Source organism: Equus quagga, unplaced genomic scaffold, assembly GCF_021613505.1.
Source record: "Equus quagga isolate Etosha38 unplaced genomic scaffold, UCLA_HA_Equagga_1.0 153_RagTag, whole genome shotgun sequence".
Lineage (NCBI taxonomy): Eukaryota > Metazoa > Chordata > Mammalia > Perissodactyla > Equidae > Equus > Equus quagga.
The window spans coordinates 7,736,820-7,755,871 of NW_025796915.1; positions in this window are offsets into that span (position 1 = coordinate 7,736,820).

Consider the following 19,052-nt stretch of genomic DNA (forward strand, 5'->3'; position numbering starts at 1 on the left):
TGTGTCACTAGCCTATATCTGGCTAGTTCTTTGAAACTATTTTCCAGTTTACGGATTCTCTCTTCAGTGTCTAATCTGCTCATTAACCAATTCATTTGGGTTTTTAGTTTCAGTTCTTATATTTTTAATTCTCAATCTACTTGACCCTGTTTCAGATCTGCTTGTTTCTTGCTTATATTTCTAAGACATTTTTTATTTCTTTAAATGTATTAAACCTAGTTTTCCTGTCTCCTAAGTCAATAGGAAGTCTTGGTGGATCTGTTTCTGCTGACCCTACCTTTTGGTACCTTAGTTCCTTGTGTGTTTTGTTTCATTTTGTTTTTACTGTAAGCTGTTCATTTTCCTTGGAAGTTTATTTGTGGGAATTCTTAGAGGGCTAGGTTTAAGCTTAGTTCCTCCAGAGATTATTTGTATTTACTTCTTTGGACATAGGACCACTTAAAATTAAATTCTCCATTTGAAATTTTTGGGCCACACCTGTAGTATGAATTTGGACTGCAAACTCACATAAAGATTAGCTTATAGTTTTGAATTTTCAGAGTTTTTTCCTTCTCCAACCACATCAAAAAGAATTTTTTAAAGCTAGTTTTTATGCTTTATCCTCCTTGCACAGTCCATTTCTTATTCACTTACACTAAAAATAAAGCTTTTTATGGATGTCCTAAATTTATGCAAGGATCTCCTATTTGATTTTCCACCTTCGGTGGCCCCTAGGCTTCCTATTCTGTTCCCTGCTTCTGTAAAACCATGAAACAGAAGCTCAAGATCTTCAAATTTTGACAGAAACCTACAATTCAAAAGAGAGCTTTGGCATCAATTTATACCCAAGAATTTCTGGTTTCACCTCATTCGTGATTCCTTACCTTTATAGAAGCTCAGCGATGCAATTAAAAGTATTTTTTTATTCTTTATTCATGATTGTCTATTTCATTTGGTAGAGTCATTCGTGGTACCTAGTCTGCCATTCATGCAGGAAAAAAGAAGTCTCCATCACTTTGCAAAAGAGGAGACTAAGGGCTAAAGAGAAGAAGCCAGCTCACAGCCACACAGATGCTGACACTGTCAGCGCAGTCCAACGAGTCCACTGAGAGCACCACTCAAAGAAGGATCCCTGGGGCCAGGGCTGACCTGGCTCATTGTTCACCATGGCCACTGTGGGCAGCATGGCCAGAAGTCTCTGATTTATGGTCAAGGAGGGTCAAGTGTCCCCCAGCACCCTTCCATCCTTCCATGCCTCCTCTTCCGCTACCATACTTACATCCCACTGTGCATGCCATCACCTTCCACTTCACAAGAGGATGACATGGAGCACAGCAGGATGACAAGGCCGTCTAGTTGGAGGTGGAATCATGAGCTCCTTCCTAATTATGGTCCACATTGGAAAATGCTCTTTGCCCCTTCTCCTAGCATCCACTGGCACTTGCTGGGTTTCAGCTGGCCTCTATTGGCTCACATTCAGCAGCAGCCACTTGATGTCTGGCTTCTGGACTTCTGGTGACCAGTCAGATATTGACCTGGGTGCCTGGGTAGGGAATACTGGCCTTGGAGAGTGCAGAGCCACCTTTGGCTCCTGAATACTTCACTGCACTTGTTTTCCAGTCTCTGCCCCCAGGAGAAGCAAGTAGAAAAAGTTGGGCAGAGTCTTATTACCTTCATTACGCAGATTCAGTATCTTCACGTCTCAAGAGTTCATAACTTATTTACTGAGTGCTTCCTTTACATTAGGCCCTGTGCTACACTCTTAACACGTAGCAATTCATTTAATTCTCAAGCCAACCCTAGAGTTAAGAGGGTTTAACTTCCTTACCCAAGGTCCCCCATTGATAAGTGGTGCTGGGATTCAAACTGGGTCTGTCTGATTCCTGAGTCCATGATCCTAACCCCCTCATAGTGCTTTATAAGCTGAAGTGATCTTTGGAAAATCTAATACAATCCTTTCCTTTGCAAACTGAGTCTCAGGAAACTGAGACTCAGAGAGGTAAAGCACTTGGCCCAAGGTGACACAGCTTGCCAGTGGGAGTGCCACAGTGGTGTGATTTTCCTCGTGATGCCCCGGGTTTAAAAGCAGAATCTGGCTACTTTCACTGATGAAAAGAACCTGTTTTTCGTCCAGGGAGAAGGGAGAACACAGTCCATGGGAGAGTCCCACAACATTATCCCTGCAAAGCCCTGGCCTCAGCCAGATTCCAGACACACAGGATCCAGAGAGCCCAGCTCCAGGCCCTCTCCTGTCTCCCACACACCCAGCTGGAGGCATACACCCCACCTCCTTCTCTGGGTCCTCCCTTCACTGCCAGCCCAGCTGCCTGCCTGCTGTCTATCCACAGGGCTGCGGTCAGGCTGGCAGGGGAAGTATCAGACGCTGCTGGATTTCCATCTTCCCATCCAGCCTTGGAAGTCCCCCTCTCAGATCTTTGGGCAACAAGCGATTTGTAGAAAACTGCAAAGTTGGCTCTCCTATCTGAAATCCTGCGAAGCACCAGGCAGGGAACAAAAAATAGAGGCATCACAACACGGCACAGTCTAATTTAAAGATGAGAGCCCCATGTGGTGACAAGTCAGGCTGCCCAAACGAATGAAGTGTGCCAACCTCCAAAGACACAAAGGCGCAAACTATGGCCTTTTCTTTCTACTAGATTTTATTGTTTGTGTTGCTGTTGTTTCATATGACTTTCCTCCTGGAAACAATTATCTGAAGAAGCTGGTCCCTGCCCAGAGGAGTGTGCAGTGTAGACCAGAAGGATGCGTGTAGCGTTTATATGGGGAGGTGGCAAGTTGGGGCTAGTTCGGGGAACAGCGGTGGTTCTATGGAATAGAGGTCTCATGAGACAGTGTTTAAAAGCGTTCCCTCAGGTGGGGCTCGAGGGACCTCCCAGACCACCCAGCCCTAGGCTCTCGTTCTGCAAGTGAAGAAACTGAGGCCCAGCGAGGGGAGGGACCTGCCTGAGATCACGTCGCCAGTGAGCAGCAGCTATAGCTCAGGAGCCAGATAGTACCCTCCCGCTCAGAGCAAGTCTTGCCTTGTTCACTCTGTCAGTTGTCAGCCAGAAGCCACAGGGGGAAATCCTCTCCAGTGTGGACACAGAGATCGTCAGCCCCAACTCTTGGGGGAGGGAACATGAGACATTCCCCTGGGCTGCTTTGGGGCATCTCCCCAGGCTCTTTATGGCCCACACCTCACCTCTAGGGGCTCTTCCCTTGATTTGTCCGTGGCACTGACCTCTTGTGGTCCAGCACCCATCACATTGTACTGCACCCATGTCGTATCTATCTCCTCCATCAGACTGAGCCTCTGAAGGCCATCTTCATAGTGCCAGCACCATGCACATAGTAGGCAGTCAATATATGTTTGTTGAGTGAATGAACAAATAAGTGGATGGATGAATGGATAAACAATACAGTACTTTCCCAATGAACATGATCTCCGTTCAATGCATCTGGAAAAAAAGGCGGATGTTTCAATCTGGACTCACTGCTCACCAGCCATATGACCTTACGCAAGTCACCGGCCAGTGCCTGGCACTTGGCAGCAGTTCCGTCTGCCATGTGCCAGGCCTTGTATTAAATGTTTAGCCCACGTTGTCTCATTCTAAACTCACAAATATCCAGTGAATAAAGCACTATTGTTCCTATTTTACAGATGAAGAAACAAAGGTGCAACAAGGTTAAGAAACAGCAACACAAGGCCTGAAATTCAGGCTCAGTATTATGTACTGCCTTGATATCTGGTGAAATTAAGGGCCCCAAATGTCCACACAGAGAGTTCCCCTCTCCACTCTGCTCTCAGGAATAAGGTTCTCTGGCCAAACACCTCTTCCTCTCCGAGGGGCCAGAGGCAATTCCAGTTTACCCCTAAATAATGGGCTTCTGTTCCCTGCCAGCCTGTGGAATGATTCAGACCAGCCAATCACATCCTCCTGTGGGCACAGAAGAAACCACACCCTCTTGACACTACAACGCCTGCCTCCCACAGCCCCCAGGGTTCACCCGCATGTGGCCCTGTGAGGTGTGTGGTGTCCTCCTCCCCAGGCAGTGAGTACAGGTGACTAGTAAACTACTGTTGAGCTCAGCTGTCTAGAGCTGGGGTTGTGTTCAGCTATCCCCATAAGCCTAGGATGGTAATCTTCCCTTCACTGATGGGGTGAAGAGGAGGCCACCAAAACGGAGACTGGCCCAAGGTCTCACAGCTTGTGAGCCATAAAGCTGGGACTTGAACCCTAGAATGTGACGCCAGATCGCTCTGCAAGCACTCAGTAGTTACTATGCACTAGTCTGTAAGCGTTAGAAGATCAAGGGCAGTGTCTTGTTCAGAACTGCACCCCTAGAGACCAGCATAGCACCAGGAGTATTAAAGGACTCAGTAAAGGTTTGTTAAGTGAATAAGTGGGTGAATGAACCTCACATTTCTGAACCTCAGTTTCCTCATCTGAAAAACCAGAACAATCATCTCCATCTACCTTGCTAGAGACAGTTGATCAAAGAAGTTAAAATCATTAGCTTTGCAACCAGATGACCTGGGTTTAAACTCAGGTTCCACCAAACATATCACCTTGGACAAGGTCCTCAACACTGTGACTCAGTTTTGCCACTGTAAAATGAGGATACTAATAAGACCAGCTCGTCAGGCTGTCATAAGGTCTAAACGAGTTCATGTATGTGAACACGTGATAATGTTAGCCATGACTGCCGGTTTATGGGGTTATTATGAAGTAGGTGTCAGAATGTGTTTGTAAAACACTCTGGGGAATTGTGAAATGGGTGGTTTGTCTTTGGGGATGCCCCCCTCTACTACCAACCCCCTGTGATGGACACTGCTGACTGTCTGCCCAACGGCCACTCTGCTCCTTCCTTCTTCCTTCCTAATAGAACCCCCATTTCATTGAGAAGTTGGACTCTCCCACACATGACTCAAGGGAATATGGCCCCATGCCCAGCCAGGAACAGAGTGTGATTAGGATAAGTCCATTGTGGTAACTTTATTCCCTTTGCCAGTGATTGGTATAGGAATGACTCAATTCTGCCCAGTGACAAATGAGGAGAGATGTGCTAGGGATTTCCTGTTCTTCCTCTGGATATTTTCACGGCTGGATGAGACGGATGGAACTTCAGCTGCCATCTTGTACCAGCCTGCGGACAATGAGAGAGAAGAGGCAGAGGAGCAGCCAGAGTCATGATGGCTTCTGTCTGAGGTTCCTCCACCTCTGGGCTTATTGTTTTGTGAGGGATAATGCATTCAGTCATTATTTAGGCCCATTTGGGTCCAGTTTTCTGCTGCTTGCAGACAAAGCATCACAACTGATGGAATTCTTCTTGTACTTGGCACCCTCATCCTCTTCCTATTGCAATCGATTGTTCTCAATCAATTTTCCTCTCAATCTCCCATCACATTTGAGTGTAGCTGTTCTTTTTACTTGTTCCTCTCTCTATCTCCAGACGTTAAACTTTGGGAGAGAAAGGAAGGTGTCTGCTCTGCTAACCACCAAATCTCCAGGGCCCAGAAAAGTGCCCGGGACATAGTAGACACTCAATAAATATCTGTTGAATAAGTGAATGAACTCGTGTCTTAGTCCTCAAGTTGTTATTAGATAAGACTGGATAAAATCACCATCTCAGGGTTACTTTCCTTTGCATAAGAAATTCTAGGAGGCTCACCAGAAAATTCTTGTTGAGTTTTATGAGCTGTTACTAAAGGTCATCTTGAGGAATTGACATTGTCATATTTTGGATTACACTTTCAATTTTGGCAGATTAAGTTGTGTGGACAAATTTTCTCTCTGAGGAGAAATTGACAAATTGGACAAAATATTTTCCAAAAGTCAGCTGAAAGTATGGGAAAGCTATCAAGGTGGTAAAAAAAAATTGCTAGACTGAGGCCTGAAAGAGGAAGGAAGCCCAGAGAAGGTAGCCTGGCATTTAGGAGGAGGCATCTGCAAATCCCGGAGACGCAGCTGAGAAACTGGGAGACATTTTGGACAGTGTTTGTGGGTAGGGAAAAAGGCTGTAGTTCAGGGTCTGTGGAAGTGGGGATCGTGGTAAACCTCTAACACTTTTAAACCCTGAGAGCTCTACCCGAAGAGTGAGGGCGAACTGCCAGAAAACCAGCCCTTGCTTAGACTGTAGCCCCACTCCTGGACAGCTGGGTACCCAAGAAAGTCTCCATCCATAAACATTATTAACATTATTAACCGTATTCAAGTGATCTGAATGGCCTTGGGACCCTACCAGAAGCAAATAATCATCTTTGGAAGATAAAATTCAAGCTCTCAATTTATTTTTACAAACAATTTTCAACTATGATGATCTACGCACAATCAGGCTAACCGGCCCCAGGAGGAGACAAGACATCAAATGTGAGGTTGAAGAGAGACAGCATATGATAGAAACAGACCATAATGACTCCAGTAGATCAGACCCAGACTTTAAAATAGTGATGTTTCTTGTGTTCGAGGAGATAAAAGACAAGATTTAAAATTTTAACAGAGAACTGTAAAGAATCAAACAGAAATTCTTGAAATAAAAAATTAACCAAAATTAAGAACTTAAAGAATAGATTCAGAGTCAACTGGAGAAAGACTTAATAAATTGGAAGATAAAGCAGAGAAAAGTATCCAGAATGAACTATAGGAAGAAAAAATAATTGAAAAATGCGAAGAGAGGATAAGAGGCACAAAGGATGCTGTCTTAGTCCTTTCAGGCTGCTATAACAAACATACCATAGTCTGGATGGTTTGAACAACAAACATTTACTTCTCCCAGGTCTGGAAGGTGGGAGGTCTAAGATCAAAGCACCAGCAGATTCGGGGTCTGGTAAGGGCCTGCTTCCTGGCTCAGAGAACCTTGGAGGTCTTCTTGCTTTGCCCTCACGTGGCAGAGGGGCAAGAAAGCTCTCTGGGGTCTGTTTTATAAAGGCATTAATCCCATTTATGAGGCTCCACAGTTACAACCTAATCACCTCCCAAAGATCCCCTCCTAATACCATCACATCAAGGGTTAGGATCTCAACGTAGGAATTTTTGAAGGGACACAAAAATCCAGTCCATAACTGGTACAATGAGAAATTCTAATAAATGCTTATTAGAGAGCCAGTGGTAGAGGAGAGAGAAAATGGGATGGACACAATGTTTGAAAAGGTGATGGCTGAAGTTTCCCCAAACTGATGAAAGGCTAAAATTCGCGGGTAAGGGAAGGCAAACTAATCTCAGGAGGATAAATAAAAATAAATCTACATGTTAGTAAAGCCTCTCAAAGCCAAAATCGAAAAGAAAAATCTTAAAGGCAGCCATAGGATAATTAGACATCTTCCCTTTAAAGGAGCAGTGAGTAAACCGATAATTGACTTCTCATCAGAAACAACAAGAATCAGAAGACAAGAGAATGATCATTTCAATGTGGTAAAAGAAAAAAATAATGCCAATCTAGAATTCTATGCCATCCCTCAGGAATAAACGTGAAATGTCATTTTCACAGAAACAAGAGCTGAGAGAATTTGACACCAGAAAATCCAGTCCTAAAGGAAATACTAAATGGTATTCTTCTGGCAGAAGGAAATGATTCCATATGGAAAGTTAAAGATGCAGGAAAAGCAACAAAAATGGTAACTATGTGGATAAATCTAAATATTGACTGGCTGCAAGAAAAATAATAAAGTCTCATGGTATTTAAACTATAGAGAGACTTAAGATAATAAAAACAATTGTATATAATTCAGGAGGGTAGCAACTGCAGTTCAAATGTCCTGAGGCCCCTGCAATGTCTGAGGGGATAAAAGCACTTCTTAATGTTAGACTTTCATGAATCAAAGATGCCTGCTGGGATCTCTAGGGAATCATTAGCAAATAGCAAAAGAGTTCATTATTTCCAACCTAGCAGAGGGGGAAATAGAATAATTACAAATAATCTATCCAAAACAAAGCAAGAAAAGAGAGAAAAAGACACATAAATCAGTCAGGACAAATAGAAAGAAAATACTAAGAGGATTTAAACTCAAATACAGCGACAATGAAATTAAACATAATGGACTAAGTGTTCCAATTAAAAATCGGTTTAATAGATTAAATTTAAAAACAACTAAACGCTGCTTACGTGAGATGGGTCTAAAACACAAAGATACAGAAAGGTTGAAAGTGAAAGGATAGAAAATGATGTTCCATGCAAAGACCGACTGAAAGAAAGCCAGTGTAACTACATGAATGTCAGACAAAGCGGGTGTTAAGGCAAAAAACGTTCATAACGATAAAGACACTCTATAACAATGAAAGGTTCAAGTCACTAAGAAGATATGACAACTCTAAATTTATATACACCTGATGACTTAACCTCAAAATCTATAAAGCAAAGATTGACAGAACTACGAGAAGAGAGATGTGATTCTACAATCTTTGTGGGAGAGTATTTTTTATTTCATTTTTATAAAAACAAACAGCACTTTCCTGTGCCGGGCACTTTTCCGAACATTTTACATGTATTCGCTCATTTAATCCTCAGGTAGGTATTCTCCCTTAATAGGTGAGAATTCTGAAACACCCAGAGCTGAAATAACTTGCCCAATGTCACAGAATTAGTAAGTGTTAGGGCTGAGATTTGGGACCAAGCATTCCAGCTGCAGCAAGACTGAAGTGTAGTGGGAGACACTGACGCTCCTCGCTCTTGGTGATTGACCAAACACACAGGCAAAACTCAGCCAGAGGAGGAGGTGAGAGCAGAGCCCTGTGACTCCCCACACAGCAGCCCTGCTCAGCTCGTTTTACGGCACAATTGTGTCCAGTAGTAGATTGTTGGGACGTTGAAATGAGATCACACATGTTTAGAAACTGGAAAATGCTGTGTAAACGTTAGTCCTATTGTTTGACTCTTGGTCTTCCATGTTTTGTTTTGGTTTTTTGGCAATTTTATGGGTTTGTAATTTCTGCTTTTATTGTAATCCCTTCAGATCTCTATTACAAAAAGGTCAAGTATAAACAATTAAGAGATTGTTACACTGTTGTATCACAGCTTATACAGTTGGGTATAAAAATGTTTGAGTAAATAGAATCTGAATTCAACATACTAAAGGATCGCATGCTGACGGTTCTTTGGCATTTTTTCAGCCCACACAGTATGTAATTCAGGCTCAGGGATATCAGTACAGGCTTGCTGAAGGATGGTATGACCAGAGAGCTGGGGGGGACCTTGTGCAAGTCCCCGACCTTCTTCGGGCCTCCGCATCCTGGTCCATCCAATAATCATGCCCTCCCTAAACTACCCACTGCCCTCACAGGGCTTCAGGGCAGGTTTAAGAGACATAACTGGGGAGGCCTTTGGATTATACCAGGATTATAACAGACGTCCGGCATTGTTAGGAATCTCAAATGGTGCGGACAGCTCAACTGGTCTGATTCACACCATTTCATATGTTGTTGATAATAAAAGCTAACATTTATTGAGAGCTCGCCATATGGCGGGCACTGTGCCAAGCCCTTTATAGGCTGCGTTTCATCCACTCCTTGCAGCAGCCCAAGAGGTGGTGTTCAAGGGCGCTGCAGCCAGATTGCCTGAGGCCGTCTCTGGGCTCCACTACTCACCAGCTGAGAGTCCTTGAGCAAGTTATGGCCCCCTTTGGGCCTCGGTTTCCTCAACTGTAAAATAGGAATAGCGACAGCAGCAACTTCACAGAGCCGCTGTGACTATTCAGTGAGCTAGTATATGCTAAGTGCTTAGAACTGTGCCTAACACTTGGTAAGTGGTCTGTAGAAGCTTGTTTCATCATTTTCATATTATAGGCAGTAAAACGGTTTTAAGTGGCAAGTCATTCAGCTGATGAGAGGCCAGGCTGGGATTCTAGCCCAGGTCTTTCTGAGCCCAGAGCCCACATGTTCAACCACTACACTCCCTACCCCCACCGCCCCATGTGCACCGCAGGGGCCACCAGCCATTCGCAGAGCCTGTTTTGAAGCTCCGCAAGGACCCAGGAAGCTGCCGTCTCTGTTTCCCGTCCAATGATCCTCCACACGATGCTGAACTTTTGGCCTTCACTGAGGGGTAAGTTCTTAAGAGGGTCTAAGCTCAACGCTCGCACCCACATTTTTCTTACTAACGCTCAGCAGAGAAAAAAATGTGCAAAGAAGCATTTGTTACTCAAATATCAACTGAAACATCTGCATTCACCATACCTCTCCCCCGACTCCCAACCACCGCCACTTGGCCTCTGCCCCCAGCTGCAAATTGCTTGGGAGATGTTTATTTCTGGAACATGCTGGAGGATGAGCAGCAGTAGCTGGGGAAGTCTGGAGACAACCTCCCCGGGCAGGGCAAGAGGTCGGTTCTCTTTGCAGAAATAAGCATAGCCAAGCAGAGTCTTCAAGCGAGCACCCGCTGATGGCTGCCCCAGCCTGGCAGGCATTGGATCCCAGGGACAAGGCCAGCCTCTTAAGCCTGTGGCAGGAGGGGAGGTAGAGGGAGGCAGCATCTTTTTAAAATTCCAGTCACTGGGTTTGGTGAGGCTGGCTGGAGACGAAGGTTAGACAGTGGGTTTCGTCACTGGTCGTATTGTCACGAATGTTTTTTATGGTTTGTCTTGGGCCGTGCCCCCCATCTCTCCTCTTCAACTTTGAAGATCACTTATGCAATTTGTGAGGTTCAGAAATCCCTGTCTGTCCTTCCAGGCTGAGGGCTCCGGCCTGGCTCTCAGCTAAACGGGGCCATGACACGCTAGTTTTCATTACCCTCCCAGCTGCCTTTCCAGGGGTCTGCTTTCTCTTCCTGGGCCCTCCAGCTGCATGAGGGCTGGTTCTCCTGACCCACATGCCCTGCGAAATCACATCCCTTTCTCTTCCTTGTTAAAGCTCCTACTGTGTGTGGGGACCCGGGGGAATAAAGTGATGCCATAGATATGTTCATTCTATGGGTGAATGACTGATATTAGCTTAGTAGGTTAATCAACTTCCCAAAGGGAATTTTCTTTTTCGAAGAGTGCACCGGGAGCCAGAAACTCAAACGGCAAAATTTCTGGCATTCCCAGACATTCCAGGTGCTTAGACAGATGTGAGAAAGTCTGGAGACAGAATAATTAGAGCGGTTCGGAGGAGTTATCAATACCATCCTTCCCATATCCCCTGAGTTCAAATCCTGACTAGGCCACTTTCCAGCTATGAAGCTTGGGGCAAGTTGCTTCCCCTCTCTCAACCATCTGCCTTATGTTGCGTTCCCCTGGAAGTAGACCCTGATGCAAGGATTTAAGTGCAAGGCTTTCGGGGGAGGTGATCTCAAGAAGCACGGTCAAGGGAATGAGGAGTTAAGACAGGGAAGGGAAGGAAGCCAACACAGGGTGCAGCGGTGAGCAAGTGGCCTTGTGGGTAACGGGGGTGCCATTCGGCTGGGCGCCCCTGAGAGACTAAAACACTCCTCAGAGTTGTCCCTCAGGAGTGATGTCTTAGCCTATGTGGGCTGCTGTAACAAAACTACTATGGACCGGTAGCTTGTAAACAACAGGAATGTATTTCTCTCAGTTCTGGAGGCTGGGAAGTTCAGATCAAGGTGCCGGCAGATTTGGTGTCCCGTGAGAGCCCACTTCCTGGTGCATAGACAGCGCCTTCCAGCTGTGTCCTCGTGGCGGAAGAGGCAGGGGATCTTCCTGAGGTATCTTTCATAGGAACACTAAGCTCATCCATGAGGGCTCTGCCCTTGTGACCTAGTCACCTTCCAAAGGACCCACCTCCTAATACTCTCACTTTAGGGGTTAGGATTCAACATACACATTTTGGGGTCCACAGTAAGGAGTGTGGGAGCCACAGTATCCATCCACCAGCTCCCATCGGCCATTAGGTGAGCATTCCTCCCGCTAATTCCCCCGCACTCCCAGGGGCCAGAAAACACCTCCAACCTGTAGCTGGAAGCCGTATGATCTGGCATTCACAGGAATGCCAAGGGAAATATTAGCATATTCACAGTGATTGCAACGCTGTCCATTAGATGGAAAGAGAAAGACCCACTGCGCGCTCCGGGATCAGATGAGACCGTGTATGGCACTCAGCACGGTGTCTACTCCATGGTCAGTGATGGTCAGCGATGGTTGTTTGTCCTGCCATCTGTGTTCCAGGCATGCTGAGTACTAGCCATCAGACGAGAATACATGGTTTGTTTTGGAGAGAGGTGGTAAACAAAATAAGGAAGGCAGGAGTAAGCTCCACTACACAGGGCTTCCAAGGGCAGGCAGGGCACAGATCTGACCCAGCAGGCAGCAGGGCTGGGGGCGGTGCAGGGCTCCATGGTGAGCAGAGGCAACAGCACCCACCAAGGCCAAGGCAGGAAAAAGACGGCATCCTTATGGAAGTTCAAGCAATGCACGTGAAAACACATGATATCTTGAGGAAGTATGAGGGGGCATCTGAAAGATGATCTGTGAGGCATTTGCGTCTCCTCCAAAGAACCTTCCTGAATTGGTCCAAAGGCCACAGGCTTCTGTCTTCCTGATTAGTTTGGACATGGATCTTCCCTCCCTTCCACCATCTCACTCAAAAACCTCTGAAGGCTTTTCGCTACCTGTCAAATGAAGGCTGATTGAAAATCCCCCCCAGTGCGACCCAGAAATATTTTCCACCCTTATCTCTTAAACCACTCCTCCCCCCTTGGAATTTGATCCGCCCCCGAAGTAAAGGATGAAAACGTAAAAGCTTTATCTGAGCCTTTTTACAGCCAAGGAGTGACCTTCCAGGGCTGTCTCTGGCATTTGAGACATGGATGCAGTGACTCATAACCCTTAGGCTTCATCTGAAAGTGGAAGAAAGAACCACGAGAAACCAACACTGCTCTGAGCAATCATGGAAAATGCTATCTCTAAAATTCACAGGATAATCTGTACATTTGAGGTTTATTTGGAGAAATGTTTCTCTTCCTTAACGTGGCTTTGGATTATGCTGGATCGGAAAAGGGTTATTTATTGTTGGTGTGGATGTGCACGCGTGTGCGTGACTGTGTGCGTGTGCCTGTGTTTGGGCCGGATCACACCCACAGGAAGCCCACAGAGAGGGTACATCTGCACATCGCCTCCTCTGCTGACGGAGAGACCTGAAGTTGAGCAGACTCAGACCAAAGTGGCTCGCGAGAGGCTAACTCAGCAGCAGACAGGAGGCAAAGCCCTTTTCCCCGAATACCAGAGGGAGCTGACCCTCAAAGGCACAGAAACTCGAAACTTGACTTTGCTCTGTTCTGATGTCTCTTCCACTTGTGACTGCTCACCACCGCCTCTGCCTCCAGGCACTCAGTCACACTTCTGTCATAGCACTTATCACAGTCCTGTCTACCACCCAGCACCTAAGAGCAATGAAGCCGAGGGGTTAGGAGCAGAATCTGGGATCAGCCAAGACCAGGTTCAAATCCCAGGTCTGCCTTTTACAAGTTCAGGGACCTTCCCTCTCCAAGCCTCAAGTTCTTCATCTGTAAAAGGCAGATAGATAGTAATTGTACTGCTTCGTAGGACTGTCATGAGGATGAAAGGAAATGAGATAAGCGGTCAATAAATGGGCGCTGCGGTTTTGATAATTATGGTGCATATTTGCTTCCTTTCCTAGAATAGGAGCTTCATGGGGAGGCAAGAACCACATCAGGTTTGTCACTCCCTCCTTGGCATGGTGCTCAGTAATACACCTGTCCCCTTGCACCTGGTCCATACACTGAGGATTCCTTTCTCTGCCCCATGTCTTCGTTTAATATCATGATTCTGCTTCCCAAGAGGCCGCCACAAGCTCATCTTTACCCTTGTGAGCTCTCTCCAGACCTCTAACTCTCACGGCTTCTCCTTGACATCTCAGCCCAGCCAGTACCAGGATGAAAGTCCTGGACAGCCACATGGGCCGTGTTGATGACTAGAGGACATGCGCAGGAATTGGCATTTAGCCCGCATTAAGTGCCCAGTTGGAGCAGTTATTCTTCGTACTGTTGTCGCTGTGACAGCTGTTTCTGACGTGGCTCTTCCAGTCTGGTCCAACATCGGGGGCTTAGTTCATCTAAGCGTCATCAGAAATGGCCTCTCGGCTAGGATGTTGACAGCTACCTCTAGATTTTTAAGGCAATTTGTATTCTCCAGAACCCTTTGACATACTTTTTCTTCAAAAGGATGTTTCCTTATCCATCCTATGTGTCTGTTTGTGCTGTGGCCACGCTCCTTCCCTTTGATATCTTCACTGCAAATGCTGTGCATACTTGTGGCTTGAGAAATGGAAATCAGAAAATAACTTCCTGGATTCAGTATAGGTTGTACACAGGGCTTGATCCTGGTCACCAACCCTCAACAACAGGACTAAGAGCAGGGCTCTAGCATGACATTTAGAAGGCAGCATCCACCCCACACCAACATTTTGGGTTGGACTTTCTACTTCAAGTGGAAAGGGGCTGGGGCAGACATAAGCTACTGGTGTAAACACATTTATTCAAAGCTAACATCCTTCACTTTGTTGGCAGGGATGAGACCTGGCACGACACACTGACACTAAGGGAAGCTCTCTAAGCCCCTTTGTATGTGACACATGCAATCACCTCTCCCTCGTCCATCTTATTGGCCCAGAACAGTGGCACATGTCGTTGAAACACCAGATAACAAAAGCAATCTTGTAGTTTTCTTCTCTACTTCTTTTTTTTTTTACTTTGGAATTTATTATATCATTTTTTGGCAGATGTGCCTTCCCAAGTAACCGTAAGTTTGCCTAAGTTTATCTTTAAAAAAAAAGAGGAGTTGCATTTCCTAAGCACAAAGCAGCAGACAAGGCACAAAGGGGAGGCCGGATCCATGAAGGGGGCCTGTGGGGGCAGAGAGGAGCCGGGAGCCAGGGTATGCCTCCAGGTGGACCCCTCAGCCTGTCGACATGGAGAATGGCTGCACTGGAGGCGCTGGGGAGCAGAGAAGAGAAGGTAGAGAGAAATAACCAGAGAGGGGGAGAGAGACGGAGCTACCTGAGGGTAGGTGCAGGGAGAGGAGTGTTGGAGAAAAAATGGGGCAGAGGGTCCAAGACAGACAGAGTTAGGGGGACCAATTTGTCCCAGTTGGCCAGGGATTGTCCCAGTTTTGACACTGAAAGTCCAACAACCCAAGAAACCCTTCAATCCTAGGGCAGTTGATCACCTCAGGTCACAGAGGTGAAAATGCAGAGAAAGGGTAGAAAGAGAGAGGTGCCCTCCAAAATGGAAGCAGATCCGGGAGCCCCAGGTACTTTTCTGGAAGAAGAGTGTGCTGGTCCTAGCTGAACCAGGCTTCTATCATCAGGGCCCTTCCCCACTGCTGGGTTCCTTTGGAAGTGATGACCTCTCCCCACCTTTCCTTCCTAGAGAATTCAGGGTCCCCCAGAAGAGGGAGCTCAGACTGGAAGCTTGGGAGACAGAGGACCCGCATACACAACTCTCTGGGCTCCCCACGCCATTGCAGTCCAGGCCTGAAACACCTACTTCCCCATCCAGCTGTGATGTGGTCATGAGTTCGGAATCTCCCGTCAGAACACCTGGATTCTCATCCCAGTTCTGCCGCACAGGTGCTGTGGCATCCTGGGTGAATCCCTTGCTGCTTTAAGTTTAGATTTATAAAGTGGACTTAGCAACTGTGGATCTTGCCTGTGCAGTATGCTTTGTCATCCCTTTTTTCTATTTCCTTTTGGGAACTCCTCTCCTATGATACATGGTCTTGGTAGGGCTGTCAGTCACAATGCCCTTCTCTTCCCAACTCCTCAGAGCTAGGCATGTGCTCCAGAGTGGACCAATTATAGTCCCATATGCTCCAGACACTATTTGGTTCAAGAGTGGGCACGAACCAAAACCGTGGACCTTCCTGCTGGATCTGGAGGGAAGCCTGTCTCTCTCCCTTTCAAATCCATAAAGAATAGGCTTGGGACTGCTGGCTACATCTTTCTAGCAGGCAGAGAAATCCCAACGGCTGCAGGAAAGGAGAGCAGAGTGAAGGGAAACAAGAGAAGACAGAGAGAAAAAAGGACAAGAGTTTCATGTGAAAGTCTTGATCCACCCATACCTGCAGCAATCACCTTTGCACTTGCTAGATACAAAAGCTTGTACCTTTTCTTTTCTGCTTCAGTCAGTTTGTGTAGTTTCTGTTACTTGCGAGTGAAAGAATCCTCACCAGGACAATCACTTTATCTATAAAACTGAGTGTAATTCCTTGCAGGACTCTTGTGAGTATTAAGTGAGATCATAGGTGTGAAAGGGATTTCAAACTTAATAAAATACCAGGTACAGCCCCCATACACTGCTGGTGGGAATGTAAAATGGTGCAGCCACTGTGGAAACAGTCCGGCAATTCCTCAAATGATTAAACATAGAGTTTTACCATAAGACCCAGCAATTTCACTCCTAGGTATATACCCAGGAGAAGTGAAAACATACGTTCACACAAAAACTTGTACACAAATGTTAATAGTAGCATCATTCATAATAGCCAAAAAGTGGAAACAATCAAATATCCATCCCCTGATAATGGATAAACAAAACGTGGTATATCCATACAATGGAATGTTATTTGGCCATAAAAAGGAATGAAATACTGATACATGTTACAGCATGGATGAACCTTGAAAATGTTACAGTATGTGATAGAAACCAGCCACAAAGCGTCTCTTATCATGTGGTTCCATTTACATGAAATGTCCAGAATAGACAAATCCATATAGATAGAAAGCAGATTAGTGGTTGCTGGGGGTTCGGGTGAGGGGGTGGGGAGTGGCTGCTAATGATTACAGAGTGTCTTTTTGGGGTAATAAAAATGTTCTAAAATTAGTGGTAATAGTTACACAAACTTGTGAACGTACTAAAAATTGCTGAATTTCCTGGAGGATTTTATGGTATGTGAATTATATCTCAATAAAATAAGTAAATAAATATGCTATGGATATGTAAATGATGATGCTGATGAAGACTATTATTAATATTATCATTATTATTACTGCTCACCTCAGACCCCAGCTTCCATAAAGCCCTTCATCCAATTCTCTGAGCTTCTCCAGACTGAATCTGGATCATGCATTTGTCACCCATACACTGCTGCCTTGTGTGACTTAAGTAATGTTTAATAGTCATTAAATAATAAATGACAAATAATGAATAATGATTATGCCAATAAATATGAGGTTATGACTCGACTTCTCAGCTCCATCAGTAGCTCCTTAACTGCAGGCTTCTCTTGTGTCACTTGCAGAGCATGGGGACACAGTGTCTGTATAAGTAAGGGCACACCTCTCCCCGGCCAGGTTACACCCAGGCACACATACAGTAGTCCCCCCAATCTGCAGAGGATACGTTCTAAGACCTCCAGTGGATGCCTGGAACCACAGATACTACCAAACTCTATTCATGCTGTGCTTTTTCCTATACATACATACCTATGATAAAGTTTAATTTATAAATCAGGCCTGGTAAGAGATTAACAATAACTAATAATAAAATAGAACAATATACTGTAACAATATGCTGATAACCAAGATGGATACTAAATGACTAATGGGCCTGTAGCATTTACAGCGTGGATATGCTGGACAAAGGGACGATTCACGTCCTGGGCAGGAGGGAGTGGGAGGGTGCGAGATTTCATGGCACTTCTCAGAGCGGCACACAACTTAAAACTTACAAATTGTTTATTTCTGGAATTTTCCATTTAAAGTGAAATAGTGGAAAGTGAAATCACGGATAAGGGGGGACTATTGTACTGGCTTCAGGACCCCCATGTCCCTGATGAGAACAGTGTGAATTAATGAATGGCAGAAGTGTTACTTGAGGACCGGCAGCAGCACCCACCGCAGAGAGCCCCTCAGGAAGCAGTGTGCGGTCTCAGAGCGCGGTCTTCAGCCCACCTCCACGCCAGAGTGCCTGCGGTGCCCATCGGGACTCCTTGATCTTCACGGACTTTGCAATCTTCATAAGTGCTCCAGGCAATTCCCTTGCATCAGATTTGGAAACCCACTAGCAAGAGCATAAATTTGTGAGAGGCAGGGAAGCGGTTTGTTGCCCACGGGATAGCTGTTACCAGTTAGGATGCTCTAGGCTCAAAGCATCCTCACTCAAATTCACTGAAACAATAAAGGGGACTCAGCGACACAATTGAAAGTCCCGAGGGGAGCAGGCTGAGGGGTGGCTTGATTCAGGGCCTCAACAAGACCCTCCTGGACTTGGTTTCTCCATTCTGTCATCCACTGTCTGCCTCATCCCCAGGCCAGAGCTCTCTTCCCCACCCCTATCCCTATCAACTTCCAGGCCTCTCCAATTCTTTGTCCCAGCCTGGGAGGGGACACGGGGGAAGGAGAGAAAGAATTAGTTAGTTTATTCTAGGGTCTCTTTTAGAAGAGCAAGAAAGCTTGTTTCCCAGAAAACATATTTCCTTTGTCACATTGTCCCTTCTTAAACTATGGCCAGGGGGTGGCAATACACTGATTGATTTCAGCCTAAACCACATGCACCGGGACATACATGCTGCAGGGATGGGAGCATCTTCCCCCAGAGTCTGTGGCTGAGTGGGAGAGGTGAGGATACTGAAATAAAAACTAGGGTGGCTACCAAGAAGACAGCAATGTTGGGGATGCAGGCACAATGCCCGCTACTACACATACTTACGTGAACCTGGGCCTTCTCAAACCCCCAGGACCCAGACTGAATGTCACTTCCTCTGGGAAGTCCTCCCAATCCCTCCCAGAGAGAAAACTCTACCGTGTTTTCAGTCTGGACAAGGAGAAAAAAATCAGTCAAATGATTACACCAGTTGATGTCTAGTTTCTCTCCTAAGTACAGTGAAGAAAAATGAGAGCTCGCCTGTATCTGAGGACCTGACCTGGTGAGGACAGGGGTGAGGGGAGGCTTTCCTGAGCAAGCGGCAGGGCCTCTGCTGTAGCTTTCACCACACGGGCCATCCCACCCTCTGCCTCAGCTCTCTTCCATGGGGAAAGGCTGGCCTCCATACCCACAGGTTGTGGTCCAGGGCCTGATTTAACGCTTGTGCAACAAATGTGCGTTGAGTTTAGTTGTCTGTGGTTAGAAGAGCTGGGAAGGAAAGCGGCTGGGTCCCAAAGAAGAGCTTCGCTGTTACGCTAAAAGTG